The sequence below is a fragment of the Lutra lutra genome, chromosome 13 (genome assembly GCF_902655055.1).
Source record: "Lutra lutra chromosome 13, mLutLut1.2, whole genome shotgun sequence".
Lineage (NCBI taxonomy): Eukaryota > Metazoa > Chordata > Mammalia > Carnivora > Mustelidae > Lutra > Lutra lutra.
This window is the reverse complement of record NC_062290.1, coordinates 5,188,248-5,206,500: the sequence shown is the minus strand read 5'-3', so window position 1 is coordinate 5,206,500 and position 18,253 is coordinate 5,188,248. Positions and strand designations below refer to the sequence as shown.

Sequence of the window (18,253 nt, the reverse complement as noted above, 5' to 3'; positions counted from 1 at the left end):
GACTAGTTACGTTGAGCATCTTTTCATGTGTTGTTGGCCAGATGTATATTTTCTTTGGAGAAATGTCTATCCAAGTCCATTACCTATTTTTGAATAAGGATGTTGTTTTTTGGGGATGTTGTTCTGTTGTTGAGTTCTAAGAGTTCTTCATATACTCTGGATACTAGACTCTTGGTGAATATTTTCTCTCCTTCTGTGGGTTGTCTTTTCTCTTACTTGATGATGTCCTTGAAAAGTTTTAATTTGGGGTGTCCTGGTGGCTCAGTCAATTTGAGCACTGGACCTTGATTTTGGCTCAGGTCATCCTCTCAGGGTTGTGAAATTAAGCCCCATGTCACGTTACACACTCAGGGGTGGGGTGGGGGGGAGGGTGTCTGCTCGAGATTCTCTTTCTCCCCCTCCCGTCTCCTTCTCTAAAATAAATAAAATCTTTTTAAAAAGTTTTAGTTTTGATGAAGTCCAACTTCTCTTCTCAATTTTATTGCCGTATCTAAGAATTCTCTACCAAATACAAGGTCACGAAAATTCACCCACATTTCCCAAGTTTTATGCTTTGTCTTTGACCCATCTTGAATTACTTTTTATACGTGACGTGGGGTAGGATTTCAGTATCAGTCTCTTTCATGTGAATGACTGACTACTCCGTGATCTCAACACCACTTGATGAAGAGATCCTTTCCCCGCTAAAGGTGTCGGCAGCGCTGTCAAAACTCTGATGAACAATGAAGCACGCGTGTGGTGAATTCTGTCCCACCGGCCTGTTCTTCTGTGCCGGCTCCACATGGCTTCGGCAGCCGGGTTCACAGTAGAAAGTTCTGAGATCAGCAAGCGTGAGTCCTCCAGCTTTGTTCTTTAAACACTGTTTTGGCTATTCAGTGTCTGTTTCACATGAAATTTAAAGTCTGCTTTTCCACTTCCGGCGGGGGGAGGCATTCTGACAGGGGCTGCGCTGAACCTGCAGACCGCGGTGGGCAGCGCTGCCGTCTCAACAGTCTCTCAGCTGTTCGAGGCTTGCTCCTGGGCTCTCTGGTGATTCAGACCATTCGCTGCCAGTGTGCAAATACAACTGATTATAGTGTTGACCGTGTATCCTGGCACTAGTAGTTCTTTTTTTGGGTGGATTCATCAGGGTTTTTTATTTTAGTGTATTTTAGATCACATCCTCTCCAAACACAGGTTTCTTCCTTTCCCATTTAGATGTTTTTTAGTTATTTTTGCCTAATTTTCTGGCTAAAACTTACAGTGCTGAGCAGTGGCTAAAGCAAGCACACTTGTCTTACTCCTGATTCCAGGGAGAAATCTTCCAGCTCTTCACCCCCGAGTATGATACTAGCTGGAGGTTTTTCATAGATTCCCTTCATCATGTTGTGGGACATCCCCCCTCTCTTCCTGGTCTGTTGGGTGTTGTTTTTTGTTTTCTATTTTGTAATTAGGAAAGGATGTTAGATTCTGTTAAAGGCTTTTTCTGCACTCAGATGACTGGTTTACTCTTCATTCTGCTAATCTGGTTCTTACACGAACTGATCTTAGGCTGATCCACACTCGCATTAATTACTAAGATGAATTTCCCACTTCATCATGTTGTTTAACCACTTTGATAGGATGCTGGATACAAAGCACTAATTATTTTCCTTGTTGTTTTAGGATTTTTGCATCTATGTCCTTAGGGATAGTCGTGTTTGCTAGTGATATCTGAGGTAATGCACTCCCATGTGGAATGGGATGGGAGAAGTTCCCTTTTCTTTTTTCTCAAAGGGCATAAGAAAGATTGGTACTGACGCATATTTAAACATTCTGGTAGAATGCTACTGTATGAGGGTATCCTACACCAGTTATTTAAACAGAATTTAATGAGAAGAATCATTAACGAGGCAACCAGAAGAGCAAGCTGACTCTAAGGCAGTGGTTCTCAGACGTCAGCGTGCGTTAGGAGGGCTTAGGGAGCACAGATTCCTGATCAGGCATCGGAGTTACTGACTCAATAGACCAGGTGGAGCCTGAGAATATCTGCACTTCTAGCACGTTCCCGGGAGGACGTGACACTGCTGGTCATGGACCACAGGCTGAGAACTAGGGTTCCATGGAATCGGGGGTAACAAAATGCAGTTTCCCTGGGCCGAGGGAACAGAGCGTTCACCACTCAGTGACTACAGCAGTCGTATGGAAAAGGGCTGCCACCTGACCAGTGTGGAATTTCTGGGCTTGGCAGTAAGTTCTAGGGGCCAGTGGTTGGGGCTGACAGTGTACCTGGTTCTGCCCGTGCTGGGGACGCCGCAGACTGGGCTTGGCTGCTGCTTTCAGGAAGAACCGCCCCTACCAGCGTGGAGAAGCGCCGTCAGAATGAAGCTGTGGGAAATGGAAGACAGGAGGGAGTCAGTCCGTCCCTCCTCCTCTGCTTCCGTTCGCGGCTTCTGTCTAGCATCCTTTATGGGCTAGCACAGAGCCTGCTACAACAGAACAGCTGTGCCAAGTAAAGGACAGGGTGGAACTAAGAGACAAGGACTGGAGCCCTCAACATGCCTGCTACACGCTACACATCCGTGAACTTCTGATCCCCACCAGCACCTCCCCCGTGATCCTGATCTGCATCTGCTAAAGGATCTGGATCTTCACAGTTATGCCCTTTTCCCGGAAGCTTTCGTTTTTCCCTAACTCTGCCACTGGGCATTAGTACTTCGGGGTAAGGGAGCCAACCCCCCGTGCAGCCGAAAATCCGCATATATCCTGACTCACCAAAAACTAAACTACTGATCACCTACTCTTAACCAGAAGCCTTACCAGTAAGCCAATTAACACATACTTTGTATGTTAAATGTATTACATACTGCATTCTTAGAATAAAGTGAGCTAGAAAAAAGAAAATGTTAAGAAATCTTAAAATACATTTACAATATCACTTCATAAAAAGTCCACGTAAAGTGGACCTGTGCAGCTCAAACCCTGTTGTCCACAGGCCAGACATACTGAGAGGTGTCTCCGAGAGCTCTCTGGGTTCCAGACAGAGCACTCCTTTCACCCACTGATGTCAGCAAGCCATCGGCCTGAGAAGGCCAAGTGACAGTCTCCTCCTCAGTGCAGCGGGACCACAGCTGTGTCCCCTTGTTGCAGTATTACCCATGTTCACCCCAGCAGCTGCTCTCAGAAGTGCAGACGGTTTAGATGTGATGGTAAGGAAAATCTATGCACTGCCTTAGTTTGAAACCCTCGTATTCTGGCTCTGAGAGACAGCACCGTTTACTGTCTCATGCAAAGCACATACTGCCCCATTAGAACTCCATTCTTTAAGGTTTGGGCTTTTTTGTTTTGGATTCTTACTTTTCTTTTGACTAAAATTGAACATGACCATACATTTTTGTATAAAACAGCTAAAGTTCACAAAGCTTATAGAGCTTGAAACATGAGATAACGGCTACATTACAATACACAGCATGAACATCAAGCGTGTGTGTGTAAAATACCTCTATCAATGACACTAAAGCTGTTTTAAAAGTCTCATGGAGGGGGAAGCTGGGAAGATGGTCGAGTAGAAGGACCCTATGTTCCCCTTGTCCGAGGGATACAACTGGATAACATAGCAGCATAAATAACCCAGAAAATGACATGAAGACTGGCAGAACAAACTCCACAACTAAAGTTCGAGAAAAGACCACATTTAAGAAGGTTAGAAAGGGCAGACACATGGCTTGGGTGCAAAAACATACTCCAGCCATCTCTGGTTAGGAGGGGCATGGAGAAGGGAGAAAAGCAGACTGTCATGCCAGGGAGCCCGGGGAAGACAGATCCCCATAACCACTGGATTTGAAAGTAAGGGGCCAAATTTTGTGAGTTCTTAGAACCAACGGGATTTAAAGCCTAGAATTTTAAAAATCAGCAGGCTTGGCTCCGGGAGAGCCAACAGGGCATTAGGAAGCTCAGCCCCTGCCCCTTAAAGCCACATCACCACTAAGAGCAGCGAGATACTGCATGGGGGCAGACAGGAGGGAATCCCAGAGAATGCACAGGAGAGGTGCGGAGATCCCTCCAGGAAGAGAGGAGCTGGCAGGTGCTATTTCTCTCCCCTGCCCCTCACCATAAACCAGAGCAGTACTGACATTCACTCCCTAATTTGCTTACACCAAGTCCCACCCACCCGCTCCACAGTGGATCCTCCCTTCCCAGTCATGCTTGCCTCAGTCCAGCCGCTGTGAGTCCTCCTCCCTAAGAAGACTGGTACAAACCCCACCAACACCACCTTTCCAAACCATACATTTTGCAGGGCTTTGGTGCCAGCAGCAAAAGGTTTCACTTGGCAAACAGACAAGCACACACCTTGTTAATATGTGCCATACCGCAACTGGGTCCAAACACTACCCACAACACACAAAGAGCCTCTGCAGACAACTGGAGTGAAGGACAAAGCAACCAGCACACCGGAAACACATGTAGGAGGCACTCCCTGAAGCACCTGGCCCTGGGCAACAGGAGACACTGCACTGCAGGGCACTACAAGACCTCCTCCTAAGGCCATCACCCTCAAGAGCAGGAGACACAGCCAACTCTCCTAATACACAGAAACAGAGACAGAGGAGTATGTCGCAAATGAAAAAACAAGACAAAACTACAAGAGACCTACACTAAATGGAGATAAGTAATATGCCTGATAAAGAATTTAAAATAAGGATTATAAAGACATTCACTGAACTTGAGAAGAGAGTGGAGGACTTAACAAAGGTGTTACCCTTAACAAAGAAAGAAAAAAGAACCAATCATAGATGATAAACATAATAAATGAAATTAAAAATACCCTTGATGGAATAAACAGCAAGCTAGATGAAGCAGGGAAAGACAGAATAAAGGAAAGTAAGCTGAGAAAGCAAGAGACAAAAAAGTTATGCAGATTGAGAACAAAGCTAGGGAAAGTCCACCAAGTGTAGTAGCATTCATATTACACGGATCCTAGAAGAAAAAGGGGTAGAAAATTTATTTAAAGAAATGATAACTAAAAGCTTTCCTGAGGAAGGAAACAGACATCCAGATCCAGGAGGCCCAGAGAACGCCCATCAAAATCAACAAAAAAGCAGGCCAACACCAAGATATGTTGTACTTAAATTTGCAAAATACAGTGACAAAAAAAATCTTCAAAGCAACAAAACAAAAGTCCTTAACTTACAAGGGAAAACCCATAGAGCTCGCTGGAGATTTCTCAAAAGAAACTCGGCAAGCCAGAAGGGAGGAGCATAATATATACAAAGTCCTGAATGGGGAAATTCTACAGCCAAGAATAATCTATCCAGCAAGGCTATAATTCAGAATAGGAGGAGACAAAGTTTCCCAAACAAATACTGAAGAAGTTCATAACCATGAAACAAGCCGTGCAATAAATATTAAAAGGACTCTGAGTGCAAAGATCAAAAGTGACAAAGATGAGAAAGAGTACCCAGAAATGGACCCTCAACTATATGGTCAGCTTATTTTTTTAAAAAAGATTTTATTTTTTTATTTGACAGAGACAGTGAGAGAGGGAACACAAGCAGGGAGAGTGGGAAAGGGAGAAGCAGCCTTCCTGCTGAGCAAGGAGCCTGAAGCGGGGCTCGATCCCAGGACCCTGGAATCATGACCTGAGCTGAAGGCAGACACTTAATGACTGAGCCACCCAGGTGCTCCTGGTCAACTGATTTTTGACAAAGCAGAAAAGAATATCCAATGGGAAATGGACAGTCTCTTCAACAAATGGTGTTGGGAAAACTGGACAGCCACGTGTAGAAGAATGAAACTGGACCATTTTCTTAACCATACACAAAGATAAACTCAAAATGGATAAAAGGCCTAAATTTGAGACTGGAATCCACCAAAATCCTAGAGGAGAACACAGGCAGCAACCTCTACGACCTCTATGACCTTGGCTGCAGCAACTTCTTGCTAGACATATCTCCAAAGGCAAGGGGAATAAAATACCAAAAATGAACTTTTGGGGCTTCATCAAGATAAGAAGCTTCTGCACAGCAAAGGGAACAATCAACAGAATTAAAAGGCAACCTACAGAATGGGAGAAGATAATTGCAAATGACATATCAGATAAAGTGCTAATATCTAAGATCTATAAGAACTTATCAAACTCAACACCCCCCCCCAAAAAAAAAAACAAACCACACACACACACACAAATAATCCAGTCAAGAAATGGGCAGAAGGGGCGCCTGGGTGGCTCAGTGGGTTAGGCCGCTGCCTTCGGCTCAGGTCATGATCCCAGGTCCTGGGTTCGAGCCCCACATCGGGCTTTCTGCTCAGCAGGGAGCCTGCTTCCTCCTCTCTCTCTGCCTGCCTCTCTGCCTACTTGTGATTTCTCTCTGTCAAATAAATAAATAAAATCTTTAAAAAAAAAAAAAAAAGAAAAAAAGAAATGGGCAGAAGACGTGAACACACATTTTTCCCAAGAGGACATACAAATGGCCAAGAGACACATGAGAAAATGCTCCACATTACTCAGCATCAGGGAAATACAAATCAAAACCACAATGAGATACCACCTCACACCAACCAAAATGGCTAAAATGAACAAGTCAGGAAATGACAGATGTTGGTGAGGATGTGAAGAAAGGGGAACCTTCATACAGAGAGGGAGACAAACCATGAGAGACTCTTAACTACAGAAGCAAACTGTGGGTTGCCAGGGTGATAGGCACTGAGGACACATGATGTGATGAGCACTGTATGTTACATGCAACTGATGAATTACTGAACTCTACATCTGAAACTAATGATGTACTATATGTTGACTAACTGAATTTAAAAAAAAAAAAAACAAAAACGAAGAAAATCTCCAGAAACAATGAGATCTCTGTCAAATAAATAAATAAAATCTTAAAAAAAAAAAAAGGGGGGGGATGAAAAATTTATCATGAAATTGGATGTCAAAAGAAAACTGGAGTTTTAATACTTATATTGGACAAACAAGACTTTGAAACAGAGACTGCAACAAGAAATGAAAAAAGGGTACTATATCATAATAAAAGGGACTACTCAACAAGAAGACACAATCATAAATATTTATGCACCAAATATGGGAGCACCCAAATAATAGTAGGGCACTTTAAGACCCCAATTACATCAATGGACAGAGATCACCTACACAGAAAATCAACAAGGAAACAATAGCTTTACATAACACATTGGAACAGATGGAATTAACAGATATAATCAGAACATTCCATCTGAAAGCAGCAGAATACAAATTATTCTCCAGTATACACGGGACATTCTCCAGAAAAGATCACATATTAGGTCACAAAACAGGCCTCAACAAACAAAAAGACTTAAGTCATAACCATGCACCTTTTCTGACCATAATGCTATGAAACTGGAAGTCAACCACTGGAAAGAGCACAAATACGCTGAGGTTAAACAACATGCTACTAAACGATGAATGGGTCAACCAGGAAACCAAAGAAGAAATTTTTAAAAATTAAATACAAAGAGATAAAAATGAATATTCAATGGTCCAAAAACCTTTGGGATGCAGTAAAAATGGTCTTTAAAAAATATGTATTTTGGGACGCCTGGGTGGCTCAGTGGGTTAAGCCACTGCCTTCGGCTCAGGTCATGATCCCCAGGTCCTGGGATCGAGTCCCCCATCGGGCTCCTTGCTCAGCGGGGAGCCTGCCTCTCTCTCTCTCTCTCCCCGCCTCTGCCTGCCTCTCTGCCTGCTTGTGTGCTTTCTCTCTCTCTCTTTCTGACAAATAAATAAATAAAATTTAAAAAAAAAAAAAAAAAGAAGCTACTTTAAAAAATATATATATGTATTTTATTTGAGAGAGAGAAAGAATCTGAAACAGCCCCACACTGGACACAGAGCCAATGTGGGGCTCGATCCAAAAGCTGGGAGATCATGACCTGAGCCGAAACCAAAAGTCAGACGCTTAATTGACTAACCTACCCAGGTACCCCAGTTAAAGTGGGCTTAAGAAGGAAGTATATAGCAATACAGGCATACCTCAAAAAGCAAGAAAAATCTCAAATACACAACCTTCCACCTAGGAACTAAAAAAAAGAACAAGGGAAGCCTAAAACCAGCGGAAGAAAGTTAACAATAAAGAATCAAGCAGAAATAGGGGGCACCTGGGTAGCTCAGTGGATTAAAGCCTCTGCCTTCAGCTCGGGTCATGGTCCCAGGGTCCTGGGATGGAGCCCCGCATCAGGCTCTCTGTTCACCGGCGAGCCTGCTTCCCCTCCTCTCTTTCTCTGCCTGCCTCTCTGCCTACTTGTGATCTCTGTCAAATAAATAAATAAAATCTTAAAAAAAAAAAAAAGAATCAAGCAGAAATAAATGATATAGAAACTAAAAAACAAAACAAAACAAAAAAAACCCCAACAGATCAATAAACCAGTAGCTGCTTCTTTGTTAAAACTGATAAACCCCGGGGCGCCCAGGTAGCTCAGTGGGTTAAGCCTCAGCCTTCAGCTCAGGTCATGATCTCAGGGACCTGAGATCGAGCCCCGCATCATGCTCTCTGCTGAGAAGCTCTCTGCTTCCTCCTCTCTCTCTCCCTGCCTCTCTGTCTACTTGTGATCTCTGTCAAATCAATAAAATCTTAAAAAAAAAAAAAATTTATAAAACCCTAGCCAAACTTATCAAAAAGAGAAAGGATCCAAATAAAATCACAAATGAGAGAGAAATAACTAACTCCACAGAAATACAAACAATTTTAAGAGATGATAATGAAAAACTGCACACCAATATATAGGACAGCCTAAAGAAATGGACAAATTCCTAGAAACATATAAACTACCAAAACTGAAGCAGGAAGAAACAGAAATACGAACAGAGCAATCACCAGTAATTAAATTGAATCAGTAATCAAGAACTCCCAACAAACAAAAGTCCAGGACCAGACTGCTTCACAGGTGAATTCTAACAAAAAAAGAAGAGTCTCTCTTTTTAAGAGTTTCTCTTCTCTTTTCTTCTCAAACTAGGTGAATTCTAACAAACATTTAAAGAACAGTTTTACCGGGTACCTGGGTGGCTCAGTCAGTTGAGCGTCTGACTCTTGATTTCCGCTCAGGTCATGATCTCCGTCATGGGATGGAGCCCCACGTCAGTCTCTGTGCTCAAGAGAGAGTCTGTCTCTCTCCCTCTGTTCCTCTTTCCCTGCCTCATGTGCACGCACACTCACTCTCTCAAATAAGTAAATTTATTTTAAAAATAAAAAAGAGTTTCTATTAAGAGTTTCTCTTCTCTTCTCAAACTATTCCCAAAAATAGAAGAGAAAGGAAAACTTCCAAATTCATTCTACGGGACCAGCATTACCCTGATACCAAAACGAGAAAAGAAACCACCCCCCACCCCCCCCCCCAAAAAAAAAAAAACAACCAAGTCCATATTTCTCATGACTATAAATCCAAATATCCTCAACAAAATACTAGCAAACCAAACTGAACAATTCATGTAAAAAATCATTCAGGGGGCTCAATCAGTTGACTGGGCATCTGACTCTTGATTTCAGCTCAGTCATGATCTCAGGGTCCTGGATCAAGCCCACACTGGGCTCTGCTCCATGGGGAGTCACGTGTCTCCCTCTCCCACTGCCCCGCCCCTTGTTTGCTCACTAACTAATAAAAATCTTTTAAAAATGTAAAAACTTTTTTAAAAGCATTCACCACAATCAGGTGGGATTTATTCCCAGGATGTAAGAGTAGTTCAATATTCACAAATCAATCAATGTGATATATCACATCAATAAGAGAAAGGATAAAAAAAATGATCTTTCCAATAAATAAAGAAAAGATATCTGAAAAAGTACAATGTCCATTCATGGTAAGAAACCTCAACAAAGTAGGTTTAGAGAAAACATAACATAATAAGGGTCTTACATGAAAAACCTGCAGCAAACATCATACACAATGGGGAAAAGCTGAGAACTTCTACGCTAATATTAGGAACAATACAAGGATGTCCACTCTCATCTTTCTTATTCAATACAGTACTGAAGTCCTAGCCACGGCAATTAGACAACGAAAAGAAGTAAAATGCATCCAAATAAAGAAAAGTAAAACTTGGGGCGCCTGGGTGGCTCAGTGTGTTAAGCCTCTGCCTTTGGCTCGGGTCATGATCTCACAGTCCTGGGATCGAGGCTCGCATCAGGCTCTCTGCTTAATGGGGAGTCTGCTTCCCTCTGCCTATAGTATCTCTGCCTACTTGTGATTTCTCTCTCTGTCAAATAAATAAATAAAATTTAAAAAAAAAAAAAAGTAAAACTTTCACTATTTGCAGATGACATGATACTATATCTAGAAAATGCAAAAGACCACCAAAAAACGACCAGAACTACTCAATGAATTCAGTAAGGTCACAGGATACAAAATCAATGTACAGAAATTTATTGTTTTCCTATACACCAATAATGAAGCAGTAGAGAAGGAAATTAAGAAAATTCCATTTACAATTGCACCAAAAAAAAAAAAAAAAAGATAAAGTAAAATAAATACCAAGGAATGAACTTAACAAAAGAGGTGAAAGATCTGTACTCTGAAAACTATAAAACACTTAGGAAAAAATTAGAGAGACACAAAGAAATGAAAAGACATTCCATGCACTTGAATTGGAAGAACAAACAAGGTTAAAATGTACTGCCCAAAGCAGTTTACAAATTTAACGCAACCCCTACCAAAATACCAACGGCATTTTTCACAGAACTACAGCCAACAATCCTAAAATTTAGCTGGACCAACATAAGACTCCAAACAGCCAAAGCAATCTTAAAGAACAAATTGGAGCTATTACAATCCTAGAGTTCAAGATATAATACAAAGCTGCAGCAATCAAAGCAGTATGGTACTGGTACAAAAACAGACAAATAGATCAATGGAACAGAATGGAGTGCCCAGAAATAAATCTACAATTATATAGTCAATTAATCCTCAACAAAGCAGGAAAAAATACACAATAGGGAAAAACCAGTTTCTTCTAACAAATGGTCTTAGGAAAACTGGACAGCTAGCTACATGTAAAAGAATAAAACTAGGGGTGCCTGGGTGGCTCAGTCAGTTAAATGTCCAACTCTTGGTTTCAGCTCAGGTCATGAATTCAGGGTCGTGAGAATACAGCCCTGCACTGAAGTCTATGCTCAGCACAGAGTCGGCTTCATATTCTTTCCCTCTCACTCTGCCCCTCCCCCCGTTCTTTAAAGTGGATGGGTAAATCTTAAAAATAATAATAATAATAAAATAAAAATAGACAACTCCCTTGCACCACACAAAAATAAACTGAAAATTATCAACTCCTACAATTCAACAACCCACCCCAAAAAATCCAAAAATGGGCAGACAACATCAACAGACATTTCTCCAAAGACATACAGATAGCCAATGGACACATGAAAAGACGCTCAACATTATTTATCATCAAAGAAATACAAGTCAAAATCAAAATGAGGTATCACTTCACACTTGTCAGAAGAGCTAAAATCAAAAAAACAAGAAACAGTAAGCCTTGGCAAGCATGTGGAAAAAAGGGACCCTCATACACTGTTGGTAAAAATGCAAGCTGGTGCAACAACTATGGAAAACAAAATGGAGGTTCTTCAAAAAGTTAAAAATAGAGGGGCACCTGAGTGGCTCAGTTGGTTAAGCATCTGCCTTCAGCTCAGGTCAAGGGTCCTGGGAATGTGCCCTACATTGGACTCCCTGGTCAGTGGGAAGTCTGCTTCTCCCTCTCCCTCCACCCCTTCCCCTTGTTCATGTTCTCTCTCACTCTCTAATAAATAAATTTTTAAAAAAGTTAAAAACAGAATTATTATATGATCCAGTAAATGCACTACTGGATATTTACCCCCGAAATACAAAAACACTAATTTGAAGAGATACATGTACCCCTGTTTAGTAACATTATTTGCAATAGCTAAATTATAGGAGCAGCCCAAGTGTCCATCCATAGATGAATGGATAAAGAGTGGTGTATGCACATGCGCGCGCACACACACACACACACACACACACACAATGGGGTATTATTCAGCCACAAAAAAGAGTATCTAGCCCTTTGTAACAACATAGATGAAGTTAGACAGTATAATGCTAAATGAAATAAGTCAGAGAAAGACAAATACCATATGATTTCACTCATATTTGGAATTTAAGAAAGAAAACAAATGAGCAAAGGAGAAAACAAAAGAGAGACAAACCAAGAAAAAGATTCATAACTAAAGAGAACTAACTGATGGTTAGCAGAAGAGGGGGGTTGTGAAATAGATGACAGGGATTAAAGAGCAAAATTATTATGATAAGCACTGTGTAACGTACAGAATAGCTGAATCACTATGTTGTACACCTGACACTAATATAACACTGTAGTTATCAATACTGAAATTAAAATAAAAAACTTAAGTGTTTAAGTCTCATGGGATACTTGGATTTAAGTGGGAAAAAACTATACTTCTATATATTAGCAAACAATTTCTAAATTTTCTAAACAATTAGAAAATTAAATAATTTCATTTACAAAGTAGGAATTGTACAATCAACTGAACAGATGCAGAAAAAACATTTTAAAAATTCAACATTTATGACAAGAGCATATAGAGGAAATGTATCTCAACAAAATAAAGCATGTATGTCACAAGCCCACAAATAACATCCTACTAAAACTGAGAATATTCTTGTCACTTTTATTCAACATATTATTGAAAGTCTCATGTAAGCAACTAGGCAAGAAATAACAGGCCTCCAAACTGGAAAGGAAGAAGTAAAACTGTCACTATTTTTAGATGACATATTACATAGAGACAACCTTAAAGACTGTAAACAAAATAAAGAATCCAGGAAAGCTGCAGGATATAAAATCAATATACCAGAAAAACCCTGTTAGTTCTATACATTAATAATGAACTATCAGAAAAATTAAAACAGTTCCATCTACAACTGCACCAAAGTGAATACAATTAGAGAGAAATTTAAGAAGGTGAAAGACCAGGGCACCTGGATGGCTCAGTTGAGCATCTGACTCTTGATTTCAGCTCAGGTCATTTTGAGATCAAACCCAACTTTCTCTCTCTCTTCCCCTCTCAAATAAATAAAATCTTTAAAAAAAAAAAAAGGTGAAAGAACTGTACACTTGAAACTGTAATAAGACACTGCTGAAATAAACTGAAGACAAATAAATGGAAAGATACTCAATGTTCATGGGCTGGAAGAACTGTAAAATATGCATACTATCCAAACCAATCTTCAAATTCAACACAATCCCCAATAAAATTCCGACTGTGTTTTTCACAGAAATAAGCAATCCTAAAATTCTAAAACCACAGATGATCCCAAATATGCAAAGGAACCTTGCGAAAAACCAACAAATCTGGAATATCACACTCCCTGACTTCAAACAATACTGTAGAAGTATAGTAATCAAATCGTATGGTATTGACATAAAAACAGGCACATATACGTCAGTGGAACACAACAGAGAGCCCAGAAATTAACCCTCTCATAAAAAGCCAATTAATTTATGATCAAGGAGCTAGAAATAAACAACTGGGAAATACAGACTGGTTTTGGGTTTTTTTAAGATTTTATTTATATATTTGACAGAGAGAGTACAACCAGGGGGAATGACAGGCAGAAGGAGAGGGAGAAGCAGACTCCCCGCTGAGGCTAAGCAGGGAGACCAATATGGGGCTCGATTCCAGGATCCTGGGATCATGACCTGAGCTGTAGGCAGACACTTAACCAACTGAGTCACCCAAGCACCCACAGAAAATACACTGTTAAATCAATGTTTTTGGAAAGGAGGACAGCGACATGCAAAATAATGAAACTGGACAACTATATTACACTATTCACAAAAATTAACTGAAAGTAGATTAAAAACTTAAATGTAGAACCTAAAACTATAAATCTCCTAGAAGCAATAAGCTCAATGTCAGTCTTGATAATAAATACAAAGACTTTAAGACGGCCAACAAGTACATGACTCTCAATGTCATGAATCATCAGGAAAATGCAAATCAAAACCACAATGAGCTATCACTTCATACCTGTCAGAATGGCTATTATAAGGAAAATAAAATAACATGTTGGCAAGAACACTGAAAAAAGGGAACATGTGCTCACTATTGGTGGGAATGTAAATTGGTGCAGCCACAATGGGAAACAGCATGCAGTTTTCTAAATAAATAAATAAATAAATAAATAAATAAATAAAAACAGAACTATCACATAATCCAGCAAACTCCCTTCTGTGTATTATCTGAAGAAAACAAAAACACTAACTTGAAAAGATACTTGCATCCCCATTTTGTTTGCAGCATTACTTACAATATCCAAGATACAGAAACAATCTAAGGTTCTTTCAATGCCTTAATGGACAAAGTAATGTGATATATACAGATATAGATACATAAAATTTACTTAGCAGTTAAAAAAAAAGTCTTGTTTTAAAAAAATTTAATAATAGCTTCCCCCCAAATCAGGATTAAATCTAACAAAATATGTTAAGGATCTGTATGCAGACTATAAAACACTAATGATGGAACTTAAACAAGACCCATGTAACTGGAAAGGCAGCATGGCAAAGATGTTAGTTCCTCAAAACCGATCCACAGATTTAGTGTAATCTTCACAAAATCCCAGCAGGATCTTTGTATACATATATATACAGATACTAAAACCTGTATGGTAGGAGTGTAGCAGCTTTGAAATTTTGAAAAAGAAACTCTGTAGCTACAGTAACCAAGACAATGTGGTGTTAGAAAAGGGACAAACACAGAGCAAAGAACCCAGAAACAGTCCCACAAGAGAATGGCCAACTGATGACAAAGGTGCAAAAGCAAAACAGTGGTACACGCAGATCTAATTCTTTACAACTGCTGTGTATTTTTGTACTCCTGGGGCTGTTTAATGACTTTTAACTATTTCTCCACATCTTTTCAATGTATTTTCCACCCTATAACCTGATCCAGTAAGATTTATCACTGGGATACAAGGAAGGTTCAACATATGCAAATCAACCAATACAATACATTGTGTTAATAGAACAAAATCTAAGAATCCCATTATTTCAACAGATGCAGAAAAAACACTGGACAAAATTCAACATCCTTTCATTAAAACAAACAAACAAACAACTCTCAAATAATAGGGCACAAAGGGGCTCCTGTGTGGCTCAGTGGGTTAAGCCTTTGCCTTCAGCTCAGGTCATGATCTCAGGGTCCTAGGATGAGCCCCACACCAGGCTCTCTGCTCAGCAGGGAGCCTGCTTCCCCTCTCTCTGCCTGCCTCTCTGCCTACTTGTGATCTGTTAAATAAATAATCTTTTAAAAAATAAATAAACAAAATAATTAATAAACTTAATAAAGTTGCATAACACAAAAGCAACATAAAAAAATCATTTGCATTTCAGGACTTCTGAGGAAATGGTGGAATAGACTATGTTCACCTTGCCCCATGCATACAACTAGGTAACACCCACCATCAGTATAAATAACTCAGAAAATGATCTCAAGACTAGCAGAATAGACTCTCTACAGCTAAATGTAGATAAGAGGCCCCAATGAGGAGGGTAGGAAGGGTGGAGATGTGGTCTAGAGCCAAAAAGACCCACAGAACTATCCACACAAGGAAGGCAAAGGTATGGAGAGAAGAGAGGAGCAGATGCCCCTCCAGGCACCTCAGACATGGGGACCTGCCCAAAGAAGACAAATTCCCATACCATTTTACTCTGAAAAGTAGAGGGGACTGGTTTAGCAAGTCTTAACAATCAGTGGGGCTTAGCACCTGGAACTTTAACAATCAGTGGGATAGGCTCTGGGAGAGCAGGAGGGTAAAAGTAAACTGAGTCTCTGCCCTTAAAGAGACAGCACAACAAACAGTCCCGCTGAGTTATGGCATATAATCAGCAGTTCCAAAAACACTTGAGGAATACAAGAAAAATACTTATTTACTAATCTCAGAGCAAGTACTAAAAGAGCAGGAATCTTTGGAAGATGTCTCTAAGAGCAAAGGAGCTAATGAGTGTCATCCAACATCCGAACTCCCAGCGTAGATACAGGGACACCTATGGGAATCAGCACAGTTCAACACTCTCTAGCTTCCTAACAGCACACACACGCCCACGTCCTGCAGACTCACCCACTCCATCTCCACCTCCAGTCTTCCTAGACGGCTGCAGTTCCCCTCACAGAGCGGACTGGCACAGATTTTGCTGACACTGTGCCCCACCTCCATGTTCTCCCGCAGACTCCCACCCTCCAACATACACCTACCAGAGTACATAAATGATTATTAACAAACATAAAGCAAACAATTGATAGTAATACAATAATAGTAGGGAACTAAAACACCTCACTTACTTTAATGGATAGATCACGGAAACAGAAAATCAACGAGGAAATACTAGGCTTTGAATGACACACTGGACTAGATGGATCTAACAGATATATGTAGAACATTTCCTACTAAGACAGAGTACACAGTCTTTTCAAGTGCACAGAGAACACACCCTAGATCATGTCAGGCCACATACTATGTCTCAACAAATTCAAAAATACTGAAATTGTATCATGCATTTTTTTTCTAACCACAATGCTATGAAACTAGAAATCAAGCACAAGAAAATAAATCTGAAAATGACAAATATACATAGAGGTTAAATAGCAAGCTACTAAACAATGAATGGGTCAACTAAAATTATCAGAGAGGAAGTAAAAAAATACATGGAGACAAATGAAAATAAAAATACAACCAGCCCAACATCTTTGAGATGCAGCAAAAGTTCTAAGAGATTATAGCAATACAGGCCTACCTCAAAAGCAAAACAAAACAAAACAAAACAAAAAATAAACAACCTAACCTTACACCTAAAAGAACTAGAAAAAGAAGTACAAAGCCTAAACCCAGTAGAATAAAGGAAAGAATAAAGGCAAGAGCAGAAATAAACAAAATAGAAAACCACCACCACCACGAAAACAGAAGAGATCAATGAAACCAGAACCTGGTTCCTTGAAAACATCAACAAAATTGATAAACCTTTAGCCAGACTCAGTAAAAGGTCGGGGGGAGGGGGTAAGGGAGGGAAAAAAGAACACAAAATCAGAAATGAAAGATGGGAAGTAACACAGAAATACAAATGACCACTACAAATGAAAACAAAACAAATTGAACAACTCAGAAGAAATGGGTAAATTCCTAGAAACACATGACCTCCCAAAACTTAATCAGGAAGAAACAGAAAATTCGAACAGATCTATTATTAGCAACAAAACTGAATCGGTAATCAAATAATTCCCAACAAACAAAAGTCCAGAAACAAATGGCTTTGTGGGGAAAGTCTACCATTTAAAAACGAGTATCTATTCTTCACAAACTATCCCCAAAGAAACAGAAAGAGAAGCTTCCAAATGCATTCTATGAGGCCCGCAGTACCCTAATGCTGATGAAGACACTATAAAAAAGAGAGAGAACTACAGGCCAATATCTCTGACTACAGATGCAAAATCCTCAATAAATAACAGCAACCTGAACCAATAATACATCCAAAGAATCATTCACCAGGATCAAATGGGACTTATTCCTGGGATGCAGTGATGGCTTAATATTTGTAAATCAATGTGATACATCACATCAACAAGACAAAGAATAAAAATCATGATCATAAAAAAAAAAATAACGTCCATTACAGTAAATGCAAAAAAAGCATCTGACAAAGTAAAAATCCATTCAAGATAAAAACCGTAATAAAGTAGATTTAGAGGGAACATACCTCAGTAACAGATCTATATTTGAGAAACAGCTAACATTTGCAATGGTGAAAAACTGAAAGCACTTCCCCTAAGGTAAGGAACAAGACAAGAATGTCCACTCTCACCACTCTTATTCAACATAGTACTGGAAGTCCTAGCTACAGCAATAAAACGCATCCAAACTGGTAAGGAAGAAGTAAAACTGTCACCATTTCCAGATGACATACATATACCAAAAACCCAAATGACTCCACCAAAAAACTACTAGAACTGATCAAAGAATTGAATAAAATCATAGGATACAAAATCAATATACAGAAATACTGCATTTCTATACATTTAATAATGAAATAGCAGAAAGAGAAATTAAGAAAACAATCCCATTTACAACTGAACCAAAAATAACAACATATGTACAAATAAACTTAACCAAGGAGATGAAAGACCTGTCTGCACTCTAAAAATAAAAAACACTGATAAAAAAAAAAAAATTTTAAATGACACAAATGGGGGCGCCTGGGTGGCTCAGTGGGTTAAAGCCTCTGCCTTCA

At 39.8% G+C, this 18,253-nt stretch overlaps 1 long non-coding RNA gene across 1 annotated transcript in view; it reads right to left on the bottom strand.

The window, feature by feature from the left end:
• Nucleotides 1–18,253, bottom strand: part of LOC125084000 (uncharacterized) — a 30,581-nt gene that overhangs the window by 5,237 nt on the left and 7,091 nt on the right. Inside the window, exon 2 of the long non-coding RNA XR_007122434.1 lies at nucleotides 2,248–2,346. This is a non-coding gene — a long non-coding RNA (uncharacterized LOC125084000). The remainder of the gene's footprint in view (nucleotides 1–2,247; nucleotides 2,347–18,253) is intronic.